Consider the following 27,016-nt stretch of genomic DNA (forward strand, 5'->3'; position numbering starts at 1 on the left):
ACAAAACAAAAAACAAATAAAACAAAAAAACCACCATAGTTCAGTGGTAATATATTTATAGAAAAAGCCTAATTTATATGGCTCAAAATAGAGACAAAAGGAGAATAACAATCATCTCCCAAATTATAGTTCGCTTTTTTCGTTACATGTTGTACTTCACTTCTTTGAAAGTATACTTTGGCAATGATCTACAGGTTTTGTTAACTGCTTTTTTTGTTACCAGTTTTAGATTGTCCTATAAAAACTGCTTATACTTCAAAGTAGCTATCTCCATTACCGCAGCATTTTTAAGCAAGAATAAAACACCAAGAACATACTGACATTATGTAGTAGAAGTTGTTGGAAAATTAAGCGTTTCTCCTTTTTCTGTTTGCTTCTTTCTATAAGTCATTTGACTTGATTTCTATCTAATATAACTGTCCTCATCTTCCATTGTCTTTCCCTGGCCATTACCTAATCTCCTTTACCATATCTCTTCCTCATGGATCTGGCTTTCATATGACTTCCAGCCCTTCAGTATTGCTGGCTGAAGAACTGGAAGAAATGAAGGAAAGTCTTCTCTCAGACTTCTCCTCTCTGCCTGTGAAGAAATTTGATTTAGCTCCACTTAGTTCCTTATCTGAGTTACTGCTGGTTAGCATATTGTGGAGCTTGAGAGCCTGAATGACAGTCCAATTCCAAAATGCTCATGCTGGAACTTTTTTCTCAGCCAAACATAGTAGTAACAGCAACCAACAATTGGCACTAAGAGAATAGAATTTCAAGTACTTATAAGAAATCTATTGTTTAAGCTAATTAGCAAAGCTAATCTCAAATGCTAAAAGAGATTAAGACAGCTAAACTAATCTTAAATGTCCTTGACAACTGATTCTTCCCTGAGAAGTCTTGCCTTTTTTTTTGTTTTTATAGCCATACATCTGGGATAGGAACTTCCTACAACTCTCTGTGTATCAATTTTGTCAAAAATGCCTTTATGACTTGCTACCTTTTATAACATAGAAAGTGTCATTTTCAAAAAAAAGTGAGAGCTTCAAGGATCATAAATCATACCCAGCATTTTGTAATTTGTCTCTGCCTTCAGTGACCCTTATGTTAGTTTCTAGCAGTACGGACATTCAGTCTTCCAGTGAACATATGCAAACATGTAATGTCCTTTGTTTCATTTGTGCTATTCTGCAATTTAACTGTGCTAACTACAGATCTAAATCTGTCTTGGCACTTTTTTCCTCCAAAGTATTTTGACATAATTTTCCACTGGCTGAGGTAGAGGGGTCCTCTTAGTGATATGCCTACACTGTACGTTACTACAAATTACTTCAACTAGGGCTACTAAACTCTGACCTATTGTTGCATATTGCTGTCACTGACAGACCATGACCAGTAAAAATAGATTTGATATGCATAGCTGTAACTTTGCTTAGTAAACAGATCTGCAGCAGTTGAGAGCAATACTCCAAGAAAAGCATTTCTAACCAATGTTAAAAAATCTACACTTATTGTTCTGCAGAGGAACAATTTGTTCTGTGCCACTAGTATAAGTACATTCACTTGTCTTTAATTTTTTTTTTTGTATTTCAGGCAAGTCTATGAGTCACTGCTCATTTGAGGCCACTGGAAAAGCATCTATATTCTTTCTGTGTATTTGCCACATGCAAGACCTTCACACATCCTTTAAAATAGTATTTTCTGTACAATATTAGAAGTCACTGTTCTATTAAATTTTAACTTATATTATTGATAAAGAATGTGTTGTCTTGATTTCATGAGATATAATCTTAATTATTTCTTGCAGACAATCATAGGGGTAGCTAAGGCAATCCCAAACTGCATCTTATCTGAAACCAAATATTTTCTTCTTCCCAACTCATGTTAGTAAATTTGCTATGAAACTTTTTCTACTGCACCTTTACAAATTTTCTAGAAAATATGTTTGTGTTAATTTGACTTCTTCATATTCTTTATTCAGGAACAAAGAAACTAGGACTAAAAGGATCTTGGATATCAAATCCAGTCTGTTGTGCATTACCCTTACTTTAGTGGTTAGAAATAACGTCTTAAATAGTATGGCTACTCTGATCTGCCACCTCAAAAAAAGATATGGTAGAATTAAAAAAGGTTCAGAGGATACTGAGGTATGGAATAGCTTTCAGAAGAAAAGAATAAACTGGAAAAATGATGACTAAGGAGGAATAAAATAAAGATCTATAAAATCATGTCTTTGTGGAGAGGATGAACAAGAACAGATTTTCCACTGTCTCCTTCAGTAAAAGTACAGGGCATCAAAAAAATCTAGTAAATGACAAGTTTGGAACAAACAAAAGTGGTTATGTATTCATGCAGCAAGTAATGGATTTTGGAACTCCTTGCCAAAAGTCAGTGTTGGAAATCCTAAAAGTTTCTGTACATTTAAGCTGTGACTCAAAAAGCTGATTAAAGAAAATGCATTCAGGTTTACTAAATACACATTATCAGTGATCAGAAATACAATGAGTATTATCCTTTTTCATGCAATACACTTTGTCCGAGCATTACATTTAGTCTGTCATGGCCACATCACGCTGGCATCTCATAGTTATCCTTTGATTAACTGCCACGGCAACTATCTTTTCCAGTTGATGAGCTCTATGTTAATAACAGAATTTCTTGTAATTAATTTTAAGTGTATTATCTTGTACTTTGTACTATTATATTTAATTCCATTTCTATTACACCAGTTCTCAAGGGCTTCCACTTCCATCTGTGTGACACCATGATTTTCATCTGTTTTAATAACAACTCCAAACATTATATCAACTATAAATTTCATTATACAATCCTATTTTTTTGGTCAAGGTCACTAATGAAAATATTAAATAAGGTTAGCCCTAAAACCACTTCTTAAGAAGTTCCATTAATAACTTTCATCTATTATCATATATCTTATTTCAACACTACATGTCATCATTGTCTCCAGTTCAATATGGAATTTCTTACCCACCTTATACATCTCATACTGCTTGTACTATATAACTAGCAAACTAGTGTGTAAAGCTAGAGAAGTAGCAGAATACCAAATACTTGAAAATAGTCTAGAGGGAGAGCTATTGTTCTTCCCTTTGTCTTAAAGATGTTTTTCTTGTCAGGTTGGTCTCTAATAGGCATAGAGACCTTTTAAATACCAGGAAGAGCAACTGACTCCAAAGTGATGAAACAATCTATTCAGGAATGAGCCTAGGATCTGACTAGAACAAATATCAATGATCAGGAAGAGTGGAACTGTTCCTGCATTGAAGAAATGGTACGTTGCATGACTGAAGAGTACCGTTGCTTTGCTTTAAGTTTATTATATGGAGGCAACTTGTTCCTTTTGTTTGCATCTGATAAAAGTAGATTACGGGATATTTGCTAGAGTGACTGCATTGAGCTAATACTGTTTACCTTTTGCAAATAGTTTCCTTTCCTTCCTATATTTATGACTAGGGAGACCATCACTATTAATCCTATTCAGTATTCTGAACACTGTTCTCTAATGCAGACCTCTCTTTGGGTCATTCCAGCCATGCATCTTCAACAGTCTGCCTGAGGAAAAGTACATGTGTATAATTTGCTTTTTCATTTTTATAATTCCTGATCTATTTTGGTTTATATATTTATTTTCCTATACTTAATTGTTATAAAATGTCAAAAAAGAGCAACAATTAAATTCTGTAACAGAGTATCCGCAGTGAGAAGCTGTCTCAAAGTCTTTAGGCCAGACAAGTTCTCCAAGAAACAGTCAACATTTTGCTTTTCATACAGAAGATGTTTCTCACAATAGAAAGCTGTTGAACAGTCTTTCCTAACAGCTGAATGACCATTCATAATAGCTCTTTTCCTCATGCAGATTTAGCATTTATTCATGTACAACTCATTAGGACCTTCCTTGCTGTAATGTGACAGTTTCTGAAGACACATCTGGTCCATAATTTCAGAATGTAGAAATCAGAGGGATAATACCTACTGATCCTGGTGACAGCTAAAATAATCTGATTTACCAAGCTGCTTACATAAACTATGCTTTTCAAAATCTTACAGAAATGTTATGGCTTAAACTTCTAGGGTAAGACTAATATGCTTTTACTGGCTCATGGGCAGCTGGTCGCAACCTTTATAAAGGATGTGGATGACAGAATTGAATGCTTGCTTACCTAGTTTGTGGATCACACCAAACTGGGAGGAGAGGTACTATACACCAGAAAGAATAGCCACCATGCAGAGAGGCCTTCTCAAACTGGACTGAGCCAACAAGAATTGTATAAATGTAATGTCTTGCACATGATACAGAATAATCCCAAACAGCAGTACAAGTTGGGTGGGATCTGACTAGTTAGGGTGTAGCTTTGCTGAAAAGAACCCAGGGATTCTCATGGACAGCACTAGACTTGAACAAGCAGTGCCTTGGAAGCAATGAAGGCAGAATGAGCCCTGGGTTGCATCGGTAAGGGTATAGTTAGCAGATCAAGGAGATCCACTCTATTGACATTTGTTAGGACACACCTGGAATATTGTGTCCACGTCTGGTTCTCCCAGTTCATGACAAAAACTGGAAAAAAGGGAGAAGGACTAGCAGAGGACCATGAAGATCATCAGGGTTCTGGAGATCTTGATGGAAGGTTCAAGGAACTCGATGTGTTCAGCCTAGAGAAGAGAAGACTCATGGGAGGAGCTAATCACAGTCTTCTAATCCCTAATAGATAGTTATAGAGAAGATGGAGGTATTCTCTTCAGAAGGATGCACAGGACAAGAGGCAACAGATGCAAATTGCTTCAAGGGAAATTGTGTCTGGATACAGAAAAGAGTTCTACACTGTCAGAAAAAATTAAGTACTGGGATAGGTTGACCAGAGATGTGGTGGAATCTCCCTGAAAATATTTAAGATTTGGCTTGGCAGGGACCTGAAAAAACAAATCTAAGACCCAGCTTTCAACAGAATGCTGGACCAGATGATCTCCAGAGGTCTCTCTCAGCTGAGGCTTCTCTGAGATTTTATGTTGCTAAGCAGAATATACAAAAACAAACCATACAATGCTTTTCCTTGTGTTAATAAGCTTTGTCTTCTTACATTTTATATTGTTATAATTATTGCCTAAAAAGGTCATTCTTAGAGTATTCCATTTATTGGAAAAACAGTAACAAATACTATCTTCTTCAACCTAACAAAAATACTTCATTGCAACATAGCTAGAAAGATTGAGATTAGAGTTCCAGTTAATTAAAGGCTAATATTCATGATGGCAAAGTATATGAAGCAATAAACAGCTTCTGAGGTTCGTTAAATGCCAAAGAGAAGTTGAAGAGTTTGATAATTGCAAAACTAATTTATTGTAATTCTATGCCATTGAACTATGTGACAAAATAAAAGATACAAGCCATTAACCAAAAAAAAAAAAAAAAAAGGAGAAAGACCATATTTCTTTCATTGACTCGTGGACATTTAAAACCATTGTATCAGGTTGCATTCTTAGACTTTTCAATGATGGCACATTAGGAAAATGACTAAGAAAAATTATTTGAAGTCAGGTTTAAACAGTGATTAATTATTTGAGTTCTGAATTTTTCAAATTTCTTAATTGAGTGTCAAACTGTATGCATACTCAGGGACCTAAACACATACCTGTATAGGACAACTGCTGCTTTTCATGAAAACTAACACTAGTTACATGATCAGTTTAAGCCAGACAAAAATTAACATTAACATGGAGATAAGTGGTCTTTCCCACCTCATGTGCCTGCATGCTACCACAAGGTACTACCCTCCATTAATGACAGAAGCTTTTGTGTAGGTATTCAGAGGACCAGATCAGGAACAAAGACATGGTTTTGTTTCGTTTTTTGGTGTTGTTGGTTGGGGTTTTTTTTGTTAGATTGATTTGTGAAGTATTAGATCCTTAAGGTGGTTTACTGCAAAGATGAGTGAACACTTAAGCTGGCACAAGGGAGGGAGAAGCATGGAGTGGGACAGGAAGAAATAGGTGACTGATTCTTCAAGGAGTGGTGCTGAATTTATATTGAACACCAAGAACTAATTGGACATGCAGTTTCTCATCTGCCTGTGCAGATATAGGTCATTTTATTCAAATCAAAAGTCAATAATTGTTCAAGTGCTATGCGGAAAATAAAAGATGTGATCACATATTAAGTTGTAGGGATTCAGGATATTAAGAGACCAATGCTTTTACTTCCTAGAAGTAGAATGGACTAAGATCCTACAGTTGCTATATAATGATTCATATATTAAAAAAGAAAAAACAGTGATATTGTAATCAAATTTAATGGTTAAAGACATATCTTTATTTGATTATTCCAGTTTAATGCATTTAGATGACAATTGGGAAGAATGAAAACATTTCCATTTTTTGTCTGCCAACTTCCTTACAGGAAGACTGGAATTTAACCAGATCATTTATTGTTTTCTCCTCACAAAAATATTTAATAATATTTCTTTTTAAAGCTATAGGGATCAAAAGTTATATGACCACTCAACTATCTTGCCTAAAAAATGCAGTCTTCCTTGAAAATATAATACCACATTATCATCTTGAAGAGTGAAATTTTCAGAAATAAAATTATAAATCCTATTTCTTTGTATGCAAACTGAAAAATGTATTTGTATAAAATTGCACTGTATCCATAGAATGGAGTCTACTAATGCATGCTATTGTCTCAGGGAGACGTAAAGGTGATGGCATCAAGTAAATGTATGTATAACCACACACAGGGTCTTTGTCTCATCCTCCTCTTGTACTGCTGTTAAACTAACACTCTACTTGGCTAACGCAGCATAGTCCAACTGGCAACCCACTTATTTCCTCACAGGAAAGATGACTATTCATTTCCTTGTTTACTGGAGCCAGAAGATGCTGCCAAATCCTAATGTAAACCTCAAGTAAAATGCAAGATATATTAAATAAGTCAAAAAATCACACCGTGTGGTAAAGAAATACTCAAGCTAGCAGGAATAAAGGCCAAGTAATATACCTAGCACTATTCTGTGCCATGTTGACATACAAAGCTTTACTAGAACCATCAACTGCAAAGTCCTCATCCATATAGTGTGATAGAGCTCAACTTGGCTGGCCAGGCATTGGCACAACACTGTCTAGCTACAACTCATGCCCGGAGAGCAAGCCTAGGTGCAAAAGCCATGATCCCCAGTTTGTGGTTCTGGAGTTAGTATGCATGTAAGTACCTTAAGTGTTTCTATACTTGTAACACAGACAAGCCCATCATCAAGACAAGCCCAGCAATCATGTATGAAAAAAAATCAAGATTTTGGCAGTTACCTACCAACACAACAGAACAATAGCATGAAATCGGTTACATATCCATGTATTTTCTAATAAACATAAATAATAGTAGTAGTAAAGACTTGGAAACACAAATCTTAGCAAGTGTTAACAAACAGAATCTGCACTGGGCATCCCCAAGAGTGTCTGCTCTGACTGGCAATAAGCAACAAAGTCTGTACGGCTCTGTCTTCATTTACTGATCCTAATTTGATTAAACTAACATAGGTGGTTAATACATTCTATGATTATGTTTTGATTTTGCTATGCAGACATACTGAAAATTGAATGAGAAACATCAAATGACAGGAGAGGCACAGTAAGATGTCCCAATAGGTACTCTTGAGTTCCACATTAATTCCTTTTATTTAATATCAATATCACAAGCATTCAATATCAAACGAAGATGATCCATCAACATGTATCAGACAAAAGCTTTTTATATCCAAAAAGAAACAGGGAGATCTTTCTTCACATGTGCCACTCTCGATAGGCTTTAAATGATGCCACATCTAATGCTTAAAAGCTGCTTCTGGGGCTACTGCACAAATCTGGACAACAGATCAAAGCCCATCTCATAGCTTCAAAAGTCAAAATGAGATAAATCAATTTTAAGACCCCCAAATGAAACTACTGATAGAAGGTCAGCAAACATTACAAATGCTTCTAAAGCACCAGAACTTGAAAGAAAAATCAGACATATGATTTTGTACAAAGATATTGTATCTCATTACTGCCTTGAGACACTACTGAAAGTCAGTCATAAACTGCATGCAGAATTACTCTGTTTCATCACCTCAGAAATGTTATTTTTGATTGGGGAAAAGATAAGCTGTTTCGATAAGCCAGATGTGCCTATGTTACAAACTGCTCTACAGCACTTTGTTCTCAGAAGGTCCTCCATCTCTTATTCTCTGCTGGAGTATAGTGTAACTATTTCATATCATTTAGATTTCTATCCTGACGCTTGCCAAGCAATTTTCTTTAATGCAAAGGGAGAAGAGTGACACCTGCTAATATATTTCTCTCCTTCCTCCAGTCTACAGATTAATATAGTCTTTTCTTTCTTGCTTTATTAGTTTCACAAGGCTTTCTGGTGTATCAAATCCACTAAATCTGGGAGCTTTCTGAATTTTTCCTGATTGTGGAAATTCTTCCATCTGCAGTCTAATGTTTAGAAAAATATAAATTCACTGTGAGTATATTTGCATTCATTTTTCAGCTGGGATCACAAGTGTGCTTCTGAAGTGACACCAAATTACGGTTCACATCATTAAGCAGTTTCTATGTGAATGAACTAGTGTTCTTTCAGACAACAGTCAGTCTGTATGAAGAAAATCCCTGAAACATGTAAAACATCGTACACTCAGCATCAGCTCTTTTCCTTTGGTGATCCTCTCCTATTGGCCTGCACTGCTTCCTGATGTAGTAGTAACCACAACATTCTTTATGGCAGCATATGTATTTTTGGATGCCAAATCTACATACTGCAAGTTATAAGAATGTTGTTGGCTAGGAAACAAAATGAAACATGTGGCTTCCATTTTTTTTAGTAATATAATTCAATTACAATTTTTCTGATTTCTATAATCTTTAGTTGTTTATAATGTTCCTATAGATTATTGTGGCTTGTCTGTGTGTATTTCAACGTAAAGAACAGTTGGTAAAACTGTAAAATATTAGGACACTTATTCTCTGCCTATTTTGCCCTTCCATCACACACATGTGTATGAAGCTCCATGCTGGAATACACCTAACATCCTAACTTAATATTATTAGAGAATATCTAGGGAAGAGAATAAGAATAAGGCTATAGTATAGTGATCCTGCTTGTTATTCTAAATTGCCAAAGTCCTGCCCTCCCTTCCACTTGGATCTATACTATTTCTTCTCTTACACGAATGTGCACTGAGCCATTTCAATGATCTGATCTGCCAGGAAACTATTCACATTATTTTGTTAAAATAGGTTTTTTGCTGGAGAATGTACTGAAATCATTGGAATGCCACCACAAGGGAATGGCATGCCCATAGTAGCTAGAATTAAATTAACTTAAACTGACATAGAACCAAATCTGATTGATAGGAGGTTAATTTTTTTCCCTTAGCAGTTATTCTACACCTAGGAGGTGGTAAATAAGCTGCATTATGTGTTTTGGTAAGTATGTTTTCTAATGCTGACATCTTGAGTAGGGCTACTATGCTCCATTGGAAAGCTTAATTCTAAAAGTGTGATAAAAAATTCTTTCAAATTATTTAAAAATTAATTTATTTTGGTGAAAAACTAACTCTTATTAGAACTGTGCAAGTAAACGTCTTCATATCATGGAAAAGTTAAAAATATAGAAATTTCTCTTTGCTCCAATTAGGAACAGTGTCTGAAAATATCTAGGTTTTCCACAAAAGAGAACAGGGCCCCATTGCGTCAGTCAGCTTTTGAATCACTGGTTTATTAGCCCTGTGACAATCCAGGTGAATCATTTATCTGAAGACATAGACTCTGAAAGACTGGATTGACCTGCGAGCTAGCAAGAAACTTGCTTGGGTCATGACAGAACATTGTTTAAAAATTAAACATCAGGCCAAAGAGGTAAAATCACTGCATTCTAATTCTGATTGTGATAGACTCCATCCATGGTCATGGTGAAACAACATTTTGTCACTATTTTTCCATTTTAGAACTGAACTAGAATTACTTACCAACCTTATAAAAATCCAGAAAACCAAATGGGGTTGTGATGAGTTAGCTATCACCTTTCATGAAGTCATGCTTCAGCTCTCTACAGAATGCACCTGGAAACTTCTTATGGCTAGAGGCTTCAGCTAGCACAGCAGTTACCACAGGGTACTTATCATCCTCCAACAATTAAAAAAATGCACAAAATCTCATTCTATGGCCTGCATCTGAAGAAATGGAATAGGAACACTAAAAGCAATAGCCAAAGAGGAAAGGAGAGGATTCTTCATTACCCCCATTACCTATCCTCATTTGCCCCATCCTGAGTAAACAGCACAATTCTATGACCAGACCCCATATGTCCTACAGTCCTGTATATGTTTGCCCACCTACTACATTTCAAGTCTGAAGAACCAAGTGGTAGAACTGAATACTGAACCACTGGGAGAAGCCAGTATCTATTTTAAAAAGTTGTGAAATCAGAAGCCCCTGAAATAGATTAAGAAACTGCTTTAAAAGCTACTACATATTTTATTCACTTTATCAAGTACTTATTTATTAAACACAACAAAGGTAACCTGAGCTTGTATCTAAACAGCCAAAGCAGTTCCATTTTCTTTCCAACTTCATGTGTGACTCGAATACCAAAACCAAAAAAATTAGGATGGATCTGAAAGTGAAATGACACTAACAGATAGATGTAAAACTATCCCCCCCCCCCCCCCCCCCCCAATTTTACCTCTTTCTAAACATGAAGGAACTGAAATGTTTTTAATTGCCATCTTCTTTTGCATCACTTGATAAAGTTAACTTCACCCACTGTTGTTCAGTTTGAGAATTACTGTTGAAATATTTATAAAGCATCTAGTAGTTGCTTATTTAGGAACTTTTCTTGTCTGTCTTAAACAGATAGAAAATCTCACCTGTAGGAAATAATTTCTGGTGTGCTATAACCACGAAATTCAGATATGATAATATATCAAACACTATTCATAGAAATAGGAAAACTTTTATGAAACCTGATGATTTTTAAAATAAAACCAAAAGATGCTATTTCAACCAATATAAGAATACAAATAAATCCAACTGCCCCAAATTATTTAAGGTTCAAGTTCAAGCCACTACATTTCTGATATAACTTTGACCATTAAGTGGAGTGTAGGTCTCAGCTTACTCTCCATACAGGGGTTAGTAGGCTGCACTTATTAAGTGAACCGCCAACCTTTCCTGATGAGCAAAACTCAGAAGACAGTTTCATACTTTACTTTTTCAGATCTTATGCCACAGAAGTGAAGAAGGCTTTTAACTTATGATGAGAGAAAAATGTTATATGTATGTTTGTTCTGACTGCAGCAACAAATTGTGAAATCTTGTATTTTTTGAAATAAACTTGAAAGAAACAGTATTTGTCAATAACAGGATGAATTTTTAAGATTCTCCAAAAAACAATCCTTACATATGTTACTTTTTTTTACTCAAATGACTTTATGAATAATATACTATGTTGGAAAGAAAGCATTTCTGCTTTTGCATAATTCAAAATAAAATGCCTGACTATAAGCATTTGATGATTTCCACTGAAATTAATATATCCTTATAGCCACAATTCAGAGTAAAATTAATATGATGTGATATTTTTCTGAGTTTTTTTATATGAATGAAAGCACCTTCTTATACTACTATGAACATTTTTATCAATATCAGTAGAAATCACTGTCACATGAACTGATGCCACTGTCAAAGAGCCTTTCAACAAGCACTCAGAGTCAGCTGTTTACCACTTGACCATCTGTGACTGTTGCAAAGTACACCTTATACAAATATTAAACTGCCAGTGACAATACAGAGAATAGACTTAGGGTAGTTGATGTGTCACCACATTTACCAGTAGTTTAACTAGCTTTCAAAAAATGGTGTACCAGAAAGCATATATGAAAACCTTTTTGCATATCTGAGTGGAGTTCTCAGTTGACTCAGTGGGCTGTTCAAAGGCTTTTAGGAGAATCTTAAAATCTGAGGAGAATCAGCATTCTTAAAGCTATATGTACATTCTCTTCATAGCAGGGGTTCTGCCTCTATCTGTTAAAATTTATATCCGTATACTTCATGCTTCTTTCTTTATCTAGTTAACTGTTTAGAGGTCCATGCCTCCCCTAAATAAACGAGCCAAACTCATCCTGTAAGGTTTTTATTCTCTCAATTTGTTTCAATTCTTCTAATGCCCTTAAAAGTCATTGCACTTATTCTTGTCTCTGGCAATACCTGCTGGTATTATTTTGTTGGATCTGTGCTGTGATTGAACCTTTTCAAGAAAGGCTTTTGGTAAATTGGCTTTTGCTAGTACCACTATGCTCACCTTTTTGTGGTCCTTATATCACTCCATTTAACTGCCTCTTTTGACCAAACCAGATTTCTTCTTCATGGTGGTGTATCATGAGAGGAGGATGAGACATAAACTGAAACAAGACAGTTTCCATGAGGTTGCCTTGAGAGAAGTTGTGCAGATTCCATCCTTTTTGATTTTCAAGACCTGACTAGGTAAAGGCCCTGGCAACGTGGTCTAATTTCATAGCTGATTCTGTTTTAAGCAGAACGTTGAAACAGGGACCTCCTGACATCCCTTCCAACCTGCATGGTTCAATAATTCTATATTCCATACTACACCATATATGTTAAATTTCCTGTACTCCAGCATCACGACATTCATAATCCTCCTAGAAAACTTTATAGATTGAGTCTTTCAGCAGCTATCCATATGGAGTAAGGGGAAACAAAAGTGTATGCTAAAAATATCTAGACTAGAAACTAGCCAAACAACATATTTGTCTGAATTGTGGTACCTAATCATGTCAGAATAACCCCTTTGGATCAATGCTTTGTTTTCTTCTGTCAACACAAGATACCAAACACAAGGGTATTGAGCCAAATTACTAGCACTAATGGCAATTTATATGAATAAACAGACCACGAGCAGAGGAGGTTAGGTAATGAATGAAGAAGTTATTTTCCTGTAACCAATTTTCTTTGTGGTGATTTTCTATGTATGTTTATAAGACTGAGCAGTGAAATTCAGACAATTTTTTGTCTTTGCAGTTTGTCTGCAGTGACCTCTAGCTCTTTTTTAAATGCATATCCATCAATGATGCAGCATGTGCTTTTTTCTTTTTAATTCTTCTCAAACCTCAAATTTTAAGATTCTATCAGATTTGACAGAAAGGGGCTGTGAATAACACATATAGTTGACACACTTTGAAGAACAGCAGTTACAAGTAATATAAAACTTTTTGTTCTGCTTTCCTACATGTCAAGTTTCAATTGCTCCCCATGAGACACTATTTAGTTGAAGGAGGGTTCTAGAATTCCTTGCTGTATACAGTGATGAGGGTAGGTCTTTCAAATCCAAATTAATACTTGGAGGTTTTGGCAATGCTTGATAAAATATGAATAAAATTTCAGGGTGAAACTCTGCAGATCTCAGAGATAGAGACATTTTGCAAGAATGCCATCAGAGTAACTTAGGTTCTGGTGAAGCTTGCAATGGTGACTGCAGGTGACTCTAATTTTACAGGGTCTTATGCAGTTTGCTATCTGAAGAGGCAGTTAGTGCAGTAACTAAGCCAATCATCTACATAATTCAACTCTAAATATGGCATAGGGACTTCCTCTGAAGACAAGAGTGAAAAGTCCTAATGTCTAGAGTATTTCAGTGTACTGGAACCTTTAAAACATGACAGTGGATTGTTGAAGACCCCAAAGCAAACTGATATGTGGGTTTATCAGGAGGGTGTTGTAAAGGTAATCTTGTCACCTTCTTCATGGATAACAACAGGAAATTAAATACAGAACTTGTGTTTTACTGATTCAGACATTTCATAACTATTGCCACTGTTAACTCATTGGGTGCATCTATATTAATGTTTTAGTTCAGATCAGAAAGTCACTTTTCAAAATGTATCTCCCAATTTAGGAAGGTTGGGAGGTTTCTTGGTAGGTAATTTCCCAAACAGCTTAATAATATTGCAGAGTTGTTAAACCATGTTTGTTGTCTTTATTCTTGAGCAGGGACAAGCAGTATAGGTTACAGCTTATGACAGGCACTGTCTTGTAAAATAACTCTGATAATGTATCAGTGATATTGACATAACTAGTAGATACTGGTGACAAGCTGTTACCAGGACATTGTATCTGATTCTGTACATGTTTATATATAATGACTTCTAGGGCACTGTCATATTTGTAAACTAGTAATGTCCTCAGAACAAGCATATATGTTCAACTAGGTTATGCTAGTAAAACATTATTTAGATTATCAGAAAGCCACAGCTTAAAGGCTGCTGAATAAAACCAGGATTGTAACAGCTCCCCCACCTCCAACCAGACACAAACAAGTATACAACATGTGCAAAACATATAATTTATAGTAAATTTGGATATAATGCGGAAATGCAGACCAATGAAGCAAAAAACAGCTCTGTTAGCAAATGTATAAATGTGATGCCACATAGACCTAAGGGGGACCCCCTTGTGAGGGGGAAGAAATCATCAACATAAACATCACATTCCTCCTATCAAAAAGCTGTGATGCTGGTGACTTGCCATAACCTTTTCTTTTGAGGAGTAATAGCACCATTGACTTCAGGACCCAGACATGTAACAGAAGGGCGAGCACTGCATCAGTGTAAGGCATAGGTACTAAAACGCTTGTGTGTATCATTTTTAATAGTTTCATTATCAGGCATAAGCAGTAATAATTGGATAATGTGACTCTAAGTGTAAGTATCTTCTTACCTAGACTGATAATAATTTTATCAGACTGTTAAGACTTTAATTAGATGAATCATAAATTCTTAGTTTCACATACACAGTATGCTTCTGTAGCTCACAGAAATTGCATAGGGTGTTTAGTCTGGTAACCTTGCCCTTGAGGCCTTGCTATTAAATCTCAATGCAACCACTGATGGAAAATGCAGGTGACCTAAGCTGTAATTCAGATGCAACAGCATGTATTTACCATGCTACTAGGGTCAGTCCTTGTTTATTAAGCCTTTCTAAGAGGTTTAAGTGTTTTATTATTCAACTTTACTTTTTGCCAGAAAATTCAGACTTACTTCCTGAGACATATCTGGACTGCCAGTTGCTTCAATTACTCATTTGGGACTTCATCTTCTAACCCAGGTACTTATGTCTACTATAATTTTGTATGTCCTTGCGGCCTCTGAGACCAGCATCTCTTAGTGAAGAGAATTTTCAAATTACCAGTTTGAACTTCAAGACAGAGATATCATACTTTGAAGACCATGCCAATCAGAGTAATATCAATTCTACTGTTTTCTCATAAACCACAATATTTTTAAATAATTCAACTAATACCTAAGGAAAACAAAATTCCAGTAAAAATTTCAATATTCAGCATCACAACACATAATACTGCTGTGATGTGGCAGACTCTTCACACAAGAACAAAAAGAAACACAGTTAACATAACCTAGTTAAAAACAGGGTTCCAATAGATGTGATGTTTCTCCTCAGTTCAGAATCTTTATGACAACTTTTTTTTTCAATATCCACAGCAATTTTGTTGGTGGTCATTTAAACAAATCATCTTTCAATGTCCATCTTCAATGCTGGATATAAAAACAGACACTAGGATGTGGACAGCAAGGCATCTGGCTATTCTGAACAATATTGTACAGTCAGCTGTCATAGGCTACCTAATATGCCATTTTTTCTGTCAGAGCAGCCAGTTTTCAGTAACCTCACATGGACACTGGAAGATAATTGGCGATCTGAGCATGATTCTCTACATGGTAAAATTTATTTTAATTTTCATAGCTGTTTTCTCCACTTTGGTGGGTAGGAGAAATTGCAGATATGACAATCACAGAGAAGCTGATGTTGGAAGAGATCTCTGGAGACTCTTTAGTCCAATCCTCCTGCTCAGAGCAGGGCTGTGTCCAGTCGGGTTTTAAATATCCTCAAGGATGGAGACTCCACCACCTTTTTGGGCAACCTATGCCAGTATTCAATCATCCTCACTAACAAAAAAGTATTTTTGTTATGTTTAAATGGAATTTCTTGTGTTTCAGTTTATGCTCATTGCCTCTTGTCCTGTCACTGGGGACCACTGGGAAGGAGCCTGTCTCCATCCCCTTTATCCCATCGCCCATCCCAGACTTTTAACACACTCATAAGATCCCCCTGATCCTATTCTTCTCCAGGCTGAACAGTCACAGGTCTCTCAGTCCTTGTATGTCACATGCTCCAATTCCATAGTAATCTTTGTAGCCCTTCACTGGACTCCTGTATGTCCATCTCTCTTTTACAGGGGAGCCCAGACCTGGACACAGCACTTCAGATGTGCCCTACCAAGGCTGAGCAGAGGAGAAGGATCCCCTTCCCTGCCTGCTGGTGATGCTCTTCCTGATGCAGCCCAGGAAGCTCCTGGCCTTTTTTGCCCCAAGGACATAATGCTGGCTTATGTACAATTTGTTGTCCAGCTTGACCCCCAGGCCCTTTTCTCAATGCTTCTTTCTAGCCAGTAGTCCCCCAGACTGTACTGCTGCATGGGATTATTTCTCCCCAGGACAAGATTTTGCACTTCCCATTGTTGAACTTCAGAATAATCCTTTTGGCCCATTTCTTCAACCTGTCATGGTCATTCTGACTGGCAGCACAACCACCTGGTGTACCAGCAGCTCCTCATTTTGTATCATCACAGACTTGCTCAGAGTGCACTCTGTCCCATCAACCCTTATACTGGAGTCCAGTATCCCTGGGGTACTCCACTAGTGACTGGCCTCTAGCTGGACTTTGTGCCACTGATCACAACCTTTCAAGCCCAGCAGTCCAGCCAGTTTTCAATCCACCTCACTGCCCACTTATCCATTCCATACCTCAGTTCTATGAGCATGTGATGAAGAACAACATCAAAACGCTCACTAAAGTCAAAATAAACAACATCCACTGCTCTCCCTTCATCCTCCGAGCCAGTCACCCCATTGTAGAAGGCTATCATGTTGGTTATGCATGAGTTCCCCTTTATAAATCCATGCTGACTACTCCCAATTACCTTCTTGTCTTCCATATATTTGGAAATAGTTTCCAGGAGGATTTGCTCCACCACCTTCCTAGACATCAATGTTAGGCTGAATAGCCTGTAGTTCTCTGGATCCTCCTTCTTGCCCTTCTTGAAGACAGGAGTGACACTCACTTTCTTCAAGCCCCAAGGAACCAGCCAAGATTGCCATGGTGCAACTGATATATATCAAACTAAATTGTCAGCAATTGTTCTCTAATTCTGTTTAATTTTGAAACTGCAGTTTCTATTACAGCTTCTGGTTTGATTTATCAAAGATTATCAAGAGTGACACAAGTGACATCAACCAGGTCCCCCATGAGTATCAGGGCCTGCAAATGTGAGGCTTCTTCCAGGTGTCTAAAGAAGGCCTCATCTTCTTCCACCTGGTTAGGCGGTCTGTAGTAGATACCCACAACAATGTCACCCTTTTTGTCCTCCCTCTAATCCTAACACATAAACTCTCAGCTAGCTCATCATTTGTTACAAGGCAGACCTCCACACACTCCAGCTGCTCTCATATAAAGGGCAACTCCCTCTCCTCACATTCACAGATTGCCATGCCTAAAAAGCCTGTTTCCAACCAAAAACAAATTTAAGTGGAAACTGCACAGAATTTATTATGATCAGAATAGCAGGACATGTTTTAACATGAGTAGTTCTGGTATCTTCAGCAGGGTAACTGTTCCAGCAGCCAAGTCTATTCAATGGCTGTACTTTTCACTTTCTGAAGTTCATGCTGTGTTGGTCATGATTCAAGTGATCATAGCTCCAGATGGATGCTGATAACAAATTTGCCAGCAAGTTCCATAGTGATACCACCAAGGCCCCATTCTCCTACTGATGCAATTTTTGAATAGTACCTATCATAACACCTGCACAGGGCCCCATGCAAACAGAGGCTGAAGTCTCTTGCTGCCAGCCATGGGGGAAGGTGGCCCAGCTTCACATCCAGCAGATTGGTGTCCTTCAGAGAAATCATCAGTTACACCATCTTGCTGCTGCAACCTCTCTGATCTCAGAAAAAGACTTTATCTAGTTTCCTAATCCTAAAGAAGAGGTAAACCCAGTGAAGAGTAAAAAGTATAGCTGAAACCACAGCAAAGTGACAACTGGAAACTAGCAGTAAAATGTTAGGCTTTATCCATCTTTTCTTGAACTCACTCAGTTTACCACAAGGTAAGCACAACCATGAATTCTTTGCTTAACTGAGGATTAACAAAAAAAACTTATTGTTGCCAAAGATGAACTACTCAGCCATATAAAACCTTCCCATCCCTTCATTCCTGATCATTTTCAAAGTCTAATGACTCATTATGATGCAGATTTCAAAAAATCAAACTGAAGAAATGGAATGTTATGCAATTAATAATGGTTGTAAAGATACTTAGATTTGTAGTAAATTACTTAGTTTCTAACCTATTACAATTATTTAATTTTTTTATCAGCTCTATTTTCTCTGACACATACAAGCAACGTATATAGACTTGAGGTGTACACAGATTCTAGCAGTAAGGTTTGCAGATAGGGTGAATATCTTTTATTGGATGAATTGGTATAACTGGCAAAATCAAAACAGAAGCCATCCTTCAGGCTTCTGTAATAGAAACTGCAATTTCAAAGTTAATCAGAAATTGAGAATAATTGCAGACAATTTAGTTTGATATATATCAGTTGCACCATCTCACAAAGAAAAGATAGTTGGGTAATTGTGAAGTAAAGATGTGGAAGACAGGTGAGCAGTAACTATTATTTAGTTATCAGACCTACTAACATTTTATGAAGGAATTAATTTTCAGTAATACAGTATTTGACAGTTCAACTGTAAACTGAGAGCAACTAATAATAACATTCATGGAAGTCAGAATAAAGTAAGTACTGCAGCTAATCATAGCACAGAAGGAAATCATATGATTAAACTAAAAAAGAAAAAGGATATATTTATAGTGCATTTAGGAGTTTATTTCAAGGTCTTGCAAACAGTATTGCCTTAGAACCATATAAACAGTGAAGTAGAATTGTAGCAATCAAACAGAATGTATCAATCTAGGAAATTTGCTGAGACAAGGAAATATAAAGTGTTTGTTATTAAAGGGATTCAATATTCTGTAGCTTCTCAAATAGTTAATAAAGCTACATGTGCATCACCAGCCCCAATAAAATCCATAGTTCTTTTAAGACTGACAAGATCAGAAGAAAAACTCAGATGGGCTACACATAAATGACTAATCCAGTATCAATGTTTTCTTCTACGATCAGGAAAAAGCTAAGGGCAGATCACACATTTATTTTTCTTCAGAATATACAGTATTTTTAAGGTAAAAATGTATGTCTGTATAATTTGAGTATAGATGAATCGTATTTCAAAAATAAACAGTGATTTTGCTTTTAAAAAAAATTATCTTAATTCAGGACCAACTAAATTGGGTGCCACTAAATGAAAGTTTTCCCCACTAGCTGAGGCAATTTTTTCAGAAGGATGGAAAATCTAAAGGAAACAAGCAGAACACTTCATAACTGTCTTTCCTATCACCAAATACATTTCCTCAGATGTAGACAGATGCATAAGAAATTAAAACTTTGATAGGAATTCTGAAATTTCATAATTTATTCAATAAAGTTTTTAAATAAGAATTTTAATTTAATGCTGTTCTTGCTGTAAAGAATACATTTACCCGCTGCTGATTTTTAATTTTATTGATTACAAACATTTGTCTCAAAATTTCTATCCTTATTTTCATCTTGAATTCTCTAGAAACTTATATGGCAATGGTTTCTAGTAAGAAGGTATATGGACAACATTTACATTTCCAGGACACTTTCTTTCTGTGAAAAAGAACTCTAGTCCAATGAAAGATTATTTTCTACAAGCTGACTAACAACAGATCTCTTGGTGAATTTATGTGATTATTGAAAAGAATGAAAATATTCAGCTGATCAAATATTACATTTTGCATTTTATATGCCTAAGTACTTGTCGTTTCACATTTTATTGTCCAGTATGAAACAGTCATAGTCTTAAATTCCTCTCTGAAGTCTTGAGTACAGTGTTTCTACTCTGCATTGTATTTTCTTATCAAATTAAGGTCTTCCGCTAGGTGGTTACTACATTGAGTAAAACAGATTGAAGAAACTCTTTAGAAGGCTCACCTAATTGAAACTGTGTTTTAGTATAAAACTAAATATTCACATTAAAAATTCATTGCCAAGTTACTGAAAATATTTACACAACAAATCAGTACAATAAATAAGATTGAGATAATTCAGATATTCTTACAAACACTTTTGGAACAGCAGAAGGTAAATTTATTTGAACTCATTGAGTGAATTATTTGCTATGAATTATTTCCTTTATCCCTCAAAAAAATGAGGGACTAAAATCTCAAGTTTATGTAATCAGTCACCATTTGCTTTATATTTATCAATCAAAAATACCTTCATCTGGTAATAACACAAGGAAGAAACTAATCATGTGGTTGCCGGAGGGATCACAACTTTTAAAAATCTCAGCAAAAGATGCTTCAGAGGATTATAGAGTGTTGCCACAAAAAGAAACTGCAAAGATGCACAGGCAGAGTATACAGTCAGTTAGAAAAACTCATTTCCTAAATTAATCTAGATTGTAACTGGCATAATAAAAACATTGATGTCAGAGACTGGAGTTTGCAATAATAAAGGGACTTAGAGAGGATTAAAGAGGATATAAGAGATTATCAGACTAATCATAACTGATATTGGCACAAATCAGATATCGGAGGCCACATTGTATAACCTTTAGATGTGTCTTCTTTAGAAATATCATCTTCATTTCTCAAAAAACAGAAAAATGTATATTCATAATAAAGACCAGTACTTTGAAAGCCTAGCAATTTCAATAATTGCTCCTTTGTGCAATATGTGAACATACATACTGAAAGTCCCCAAATATTTATGTTCATCTTTCACATATAGAAATTAATTTTCAATACTGTCATAGGAACAGGAATATCATTCCAAATAGGAAACCTTTGTAGCAGGTTATAAACACTAGTGCAAATTCTCCATTACTTTTCAGATTAAAATTTTAAAAGATATCTTTTGTGTAACATGGACGAGACAACAGTACAGGAAGTGAACATGATATAAAATGATATATTTTTCAGAAGACAGCTTCCATGGAATGTTGACTTAACTCTCCATCCAGGGTTTAGCAATAAGTAATACAACACTCTACTATGTAATCATTTGCAATTATGTAAAAACCCTGTCAAATAATATCAAAATGGAAAAAAGAAGTCAAATAAAAAAAAAAATTGCACCTTCCCTCTGTCACCAAACCAGAATAGTGATTGACAAGGTATATGTAAATCAGTAAGTGGAAGGAAAAACTCTCTTTCTCATAAGGATTTCATTTGTCTGAATAGTTCTTTGAGTATTTCTGACAGTTGACACATTCCATTTTAAGAAAGGATCTGCTTAAAGTAAACAAGAAAGCAAACTTGTAAGATTGTCACCATAAGAGCAAGTACCTTGAAAAAGCAGAATGTCATTAAACAAAAGCAATTTTGCCACATTAGGATATAGGGCATAAACCACTTAAGATACCTATATCCTAGGAAGATTTTTTTCTAACAAGGTGAAATAACGTGTAGCACTACAGATCTCTGACAGAGAGGAACAAAGAGGAACAAATTGTATAGGGTTATGTTAACTACACTGACCTTAAATACAAGTTGAAATGTAGATGTAGAATCTAGTTTCCAAAATCAAGAATGAGTCTGGAGGATCTAGTGACTAAAAAATCTCAGCCAATTATAAAATGATAAGACTCATAAAAGACTCTCAAATCTCAGTCTTCAAAAATTTTGGCAGATGCCTTTGTAACTAGAGTAGAATGTTGATTCCTTTAATACAAGGCTAGTAACAGATTAATTTATCTTTGCAAAATCTGATGCATTACAAAAGAGTAGACCTTAAACAAAGCAGATGCTTGAAATTTTATCTATTTTCGTATTCAGATAGAACTGTGCACACACCCAAACATCTCAGGTACTATCAAAACTAGAAAAGACAGAAATGAAAAATGGTATGATCTTAGAACAAATAATTAAATGATAGAATTGCTCTAAGAATATACGACTATGTATACTGGACATTTACCAACAATAAAATAATCTCTGAATGCCTTTGGTGATTGTTGTTACCATTACAGTTAAGAAAAGTTACTGTCTTTATATGTGACATTGCTACTTTTGTTATTTGCACTAGTGGCAAAGAAGAATCAGACACTTCTGCTGAGACTTCGCTAATTTTCATTTATCTTTTCAGGGATAAGAGAAGGAACCTCTTGGACTTGAAGGAAAAAGACAGCTTTGAAATTTAAAGACAAGACGATTTCATTGTCCCTGAATAAATCTAGCACTTGGAGTAAATACAGAGACCATAAGCTGACCAAAGATGACTTTATGACAAAGCAAACAAGCAAGCTTTTATGCCCTGCTAAACTTGAACTATTAAGATAAAATGTATCTTCTCAAATATAACATTCTTAAGTTAATTCCTCTTAAAGAACAATACAAATAATTCAATACTTTAACATTTTTCAAAATGTAGATAAAATAGCAAATGAAGTAAAATCCTATACTTCAAATACCTAGAACTGATTCCTGGTAAATTCCCTGCATTCAGAGTAGAGTTAGACAGTAGACACAGAATAATCTGTGGCAGCAAATCATACTGATTCACATATACTAAACAGTTATTTCATAAAGTATTACTAAACTTTAGTTGCACTCTTATTGCTAAAAATTTCTGTCTGCCCTAGGATGAGATGAATCACACTGTAGACAGACAGAGCTGGTAATTTTACTAACTCAATATATGTTCTAAATTCGATGGATATCTCTTTTTTTTCTTACCTCATTTTCTGCTATGCATCTACATTTGCCCAGATGAATGTATTGGGAGCCTTGTGGAAGACATTGTATTCAAGGCATTAGTGATCTTAAGCAAGCCATGTCTGCTCTACTGAGCCTTGTACTTAAGGCCTGAGAAGCCCGTATGTTAGTATGATTATGCCACTGTCAGGGAATCTGCTGGAGTGGCCCATGACTGCCTGTGCTGTGTGCTGGTGAATGTTATGACAGAGATAACATTCCAACCTGTCAGGAGAAGATACATGTTTCTGTTTGCTACACAAAATAAAAAGCACCACAGTATGGTAGGGAAGAAGAAACTCTCCAAAGACATAATGTGCACAGCATGCCATGGAAAATCCATCTAGGGGTCAGCCCAATGCTGCACAAAAGGAAGGTTCTTAGCATCTGAAAGCATGTAAGATTTACTTGCTATCTATATTCATCTTTTTATTGTGTCTTATTAAAACAACTGTTTTATTATGTCATTTGTTGTCAGGCCTTTCTTACTGAGATCCAGAAAGAACCATACACCTTCTCCCCAGGTGTTGCAGAACAATTCTTATCACAAGGGTCATTAGCAGACAACTGGATTACCAAAATCAAGAGTGCCTACATTAAAAAAAAGCATTCAATCATCAATTTTCTTTAAATCACCAACAAACAGAATCTACTACCTAAATAATCTGAAATAAATTTCCAAAGAAGTTTACACATATTTTTAAAAATAAAAATAAACAAAGTAGGTACAGTTAGCCAATAGGATTGTAGAAGCCAGTGCGAAAGAATATGGTTCCATGCACTTTTTTTTTGTGATTTTGCCAGTTTCAGCAGATTGCAGGTAAGAAGACAAAGAAGAGAATGCACTCATAAAGCTACAGGTTATGTGGAGATCAAAACCGTATTGAGTAACTGCATAGTGAATTCTGAAAATCCAAAATTAGACCAATGACAGAATTAGATGACAGGTAAAACCTATTTTCGAAACTACCAAAACTGTCGACATCTAAAGTCTTAACAATAACTACAGCTCAGTGACAAAATAGCTTAAGTTTTGGTTAAATAAAGATTCAGTTTGCTTAAAAGTGATGTACAAAGTAATTATTCCTCAATAACTTTAATAATATATTTTCACATTTTTTTTCCCACATGTCTCCTCTTTTAACCGTGGAAGAGAAAGGTTTTTATTCAGCATGTCAATCTATAAACTGGATTAGACATAGTAAAACTGCAGACAAATGGAATGAGAGTAACATAATCTTGCATAAGGACAAAGACTAAATGTCATTGTCATTGATATAATTTACATTTAACTGTATGCATGAATCTCATCACACTAGCTGATGAACTAGATAACCTTTCCATGCATGATCTTATTTTGGCTGATGATACAGAATCTAGTTTTCAGAACTATTCAAAGTACTGCTCCACAATTCTTATTTTATCCTTTCTTATTCATTATCTTTTCTCAAAAACTTAAAACATTTCATCAATATGGAAATATAATCGGTTACCAATTATCGTGATACATATATTTCCATAGCTTTTCTGTAGTTTTCTGAGAATTTTCTTCCAAAATATTCCTCCATGCTCTCTAGTCTTATGTTTCAGTTAAATTGCCTTCAAATATTTCTATCACACGCATAAGATACATTTAAGATTTTTAAAGGAACAGATACAAAAAATCCCATTGAGCTTTTCATTTTGAATTGTTTTCCAGTGCCATCAGCAGAACCTGTTCTTTTACTATGGCTTCTAGTGATAAGGTGATATGAACTTGCAATAAAACCATGAAGATTAGTACAGTAGCGGATATTTATCAAACATTTAGAAGCTATAGAGACAAGGCAATCTTAGAAAACAAATAAGTCATCCTTTCTCTGGCTTGCTTTGTTTTTACTTATAGGAAGAAACTCATCCAGAAGGGAAGTATTAGTAAAGTTTTATGCTGTATAACGCCTTAGCATTTCTGAATACTAAGGAATAAACTCAGGAACATAACAATAAAGAATTTTTGATGCCAAGAAAGGAACTACTGAAAAAATTAAACACCTGAACACAAATCTTTGCCCCAATACAAATGCAGTAGAAAGTTGCAACTACTTGGAAGAAAATCTTCCCCTAACACTGAAAAAGCTATGATTGTTTCTGAATCAGCAGTGTTGCAGTAGTTATTATTGATGGTTGCAACCAACAGGGCAACACATGAATGAAGGTGCCTGAAATGAGGTGTTCCAGTACACACACAAGGTTGAAGAACTGTGGTATGACTGGTTTGTGCCTTGTCTTCTCCTACATCTTTGCTGATTCATGAGTTTCATGGGGCTTTCTGTACCCAAAGAGGGAGGAAGGGAGCACGGAATATTGCAATACTACTGCAATATAAACCTGGAAAATATTAAAACAGCTTAAAGACATCATAATTAATGAATAATAAATTACAGTTTATTGGAAAAATACAAGAACTAGAAATGTTCACGGTGATTTTCAAAAACAGCTCAGGAAAAGGGTAACAATACTATTATGCCAGAAAGGAAGAATAGCTAACCTGCGGTTATTCCCACAAATCCAATCAGGACTGGGAGATAAAAGTAAAAACTAACAAAATAAACAGATTAAAATTCTTCTGATAAAAGTATTTTTAGAGAAAAGAGCCTTAACTAAAGTGATAGTAATATTAGAGAAAATATTGAGAATGTTAACCTATTGAGAAAGACATGATTTGCTAATAAATAAAGCTAAAACAAGCTTTAATAATTTATCCACAAAAAAGTAAATCTGGGAAAGAGGTACAAAATAAATTAAATTCATGTCAATGTAATAATTTTTCCTGATTCCTGTTAACAACATTGAAAATATTGCATGGTGTCCAATCCCTGTGTTTATGTACCCCAGTGCCCAGGAATGGAAAAATAAAAAAGGAAGTATTTGACTAGATAATGAAAACTACAGAGAGTAAAGCATAAAGTACAGATATATTATACACAGTATACATCATACTGTAAACTATATCATCAGAGAAATATGATAAATGCAGAATTAGACTTTTGTGCATATGTATGTGTATGCGAGAGAGAAGGGGAGAGAGTGCATGCACACACAGACTGAACATTTTTGTCCAAGACACCTGGATAGAACAGACAGTAAAAACTGAATGCATTACAAAGAAGAAAAAAGAATCAATAATCCTCTAGAGGATAAAGGAACAAGTAATGATAAATATTATAGGTTTAATAAAGAACTAATCCTAACAGACTTTTTTTTTTTTTTTTTTTTAAATTTTTAGATGTGATTATAGGAAAGCCCACACTGTGCCCTAACTCTATTGCTTTAAGTAGGAAATCACATCTGCCAGTGTTTCTTTGAGGGACCCCTGTTGTCAAGTGTAAACTTCAGTAGTGGCTTTGCTATCACTACATTTCTACACAAGGAGATGAGCTGATCTAACATCTCACCACTGCTTAAAGGTGCAGCTTCCTTTTTCTCCACTCCCTGCTACTAGACACATACTCCCAACATCTGTCTTTTACTGGCTGATGTGCTTTTGCGAGTTCCCTGATTCACTTCAATAATTTGGCAGAAAACTAACCAAGGAGAAAAAGGATTATACATTTTTGCTGGGTTAGCAAACCAAACCGGCTTATGCTAGTGTCAAATAAACAGCAGAGATGGCACAAGAAGACAGGCTGCTCAATGAGGGGAAGGGGAGAAAAAACTGGGAAACAGTCAAGACTTCTAGGCAGCAGTAAAGTGTTACATGAGCTCACCTGCTCATGGAACCACACCTGCAGAAAGGAGGATTTACTGCTGCTTTTGGAGGAAGCTGGTGGAAATGGTTGCTGCAATGCACACATGCATTAATGAGTAGAGGGATGTCTCCCTTCACTCTGGAGCAAGACAACTACAAAGAAATTAAATTAATGTAACACTTTCAAGAGTTCGATAAATCATCTGAATGCCCCATTAAATCCTATTCAAAATTGCAAATTGCCTTAACTCTATCTACTCTAGTAAATATTAAAAGCTGGCTCAGTAGTTCTGAAACAAATTTCATTGAAGCAAGAGG

General features: G+C 35.6%; 1 protein-coding gene across 8 annotated transcripts in view; it reads right to left on the reverse strand.

Moving 5' to 3' along the window:
• Positions 1-27,016, reverse strand: part of PACRG (parkin coregulated) — a 253,752-nt gene that overhangs the window by 191,992 nt on the left and 34,744 nt on the right. The gene's annotated exons all lie outside the window — the stretch shown is intronic.

The sequence above is a fragment of the Strix aluco genome, chromosome 3 (genome assembly GCF_031877795.1).
Source record: "Strix aluco isolate bStrAlu1 chromosome 3, bStrAlu1.hap1, whole genome shotgun sequence".
Taxonomy (NCBI): Eukaryota; Metazoa; Chordata; class Aves; order Strigiformes; family Strigidae; genus Strix; species Strix aluco.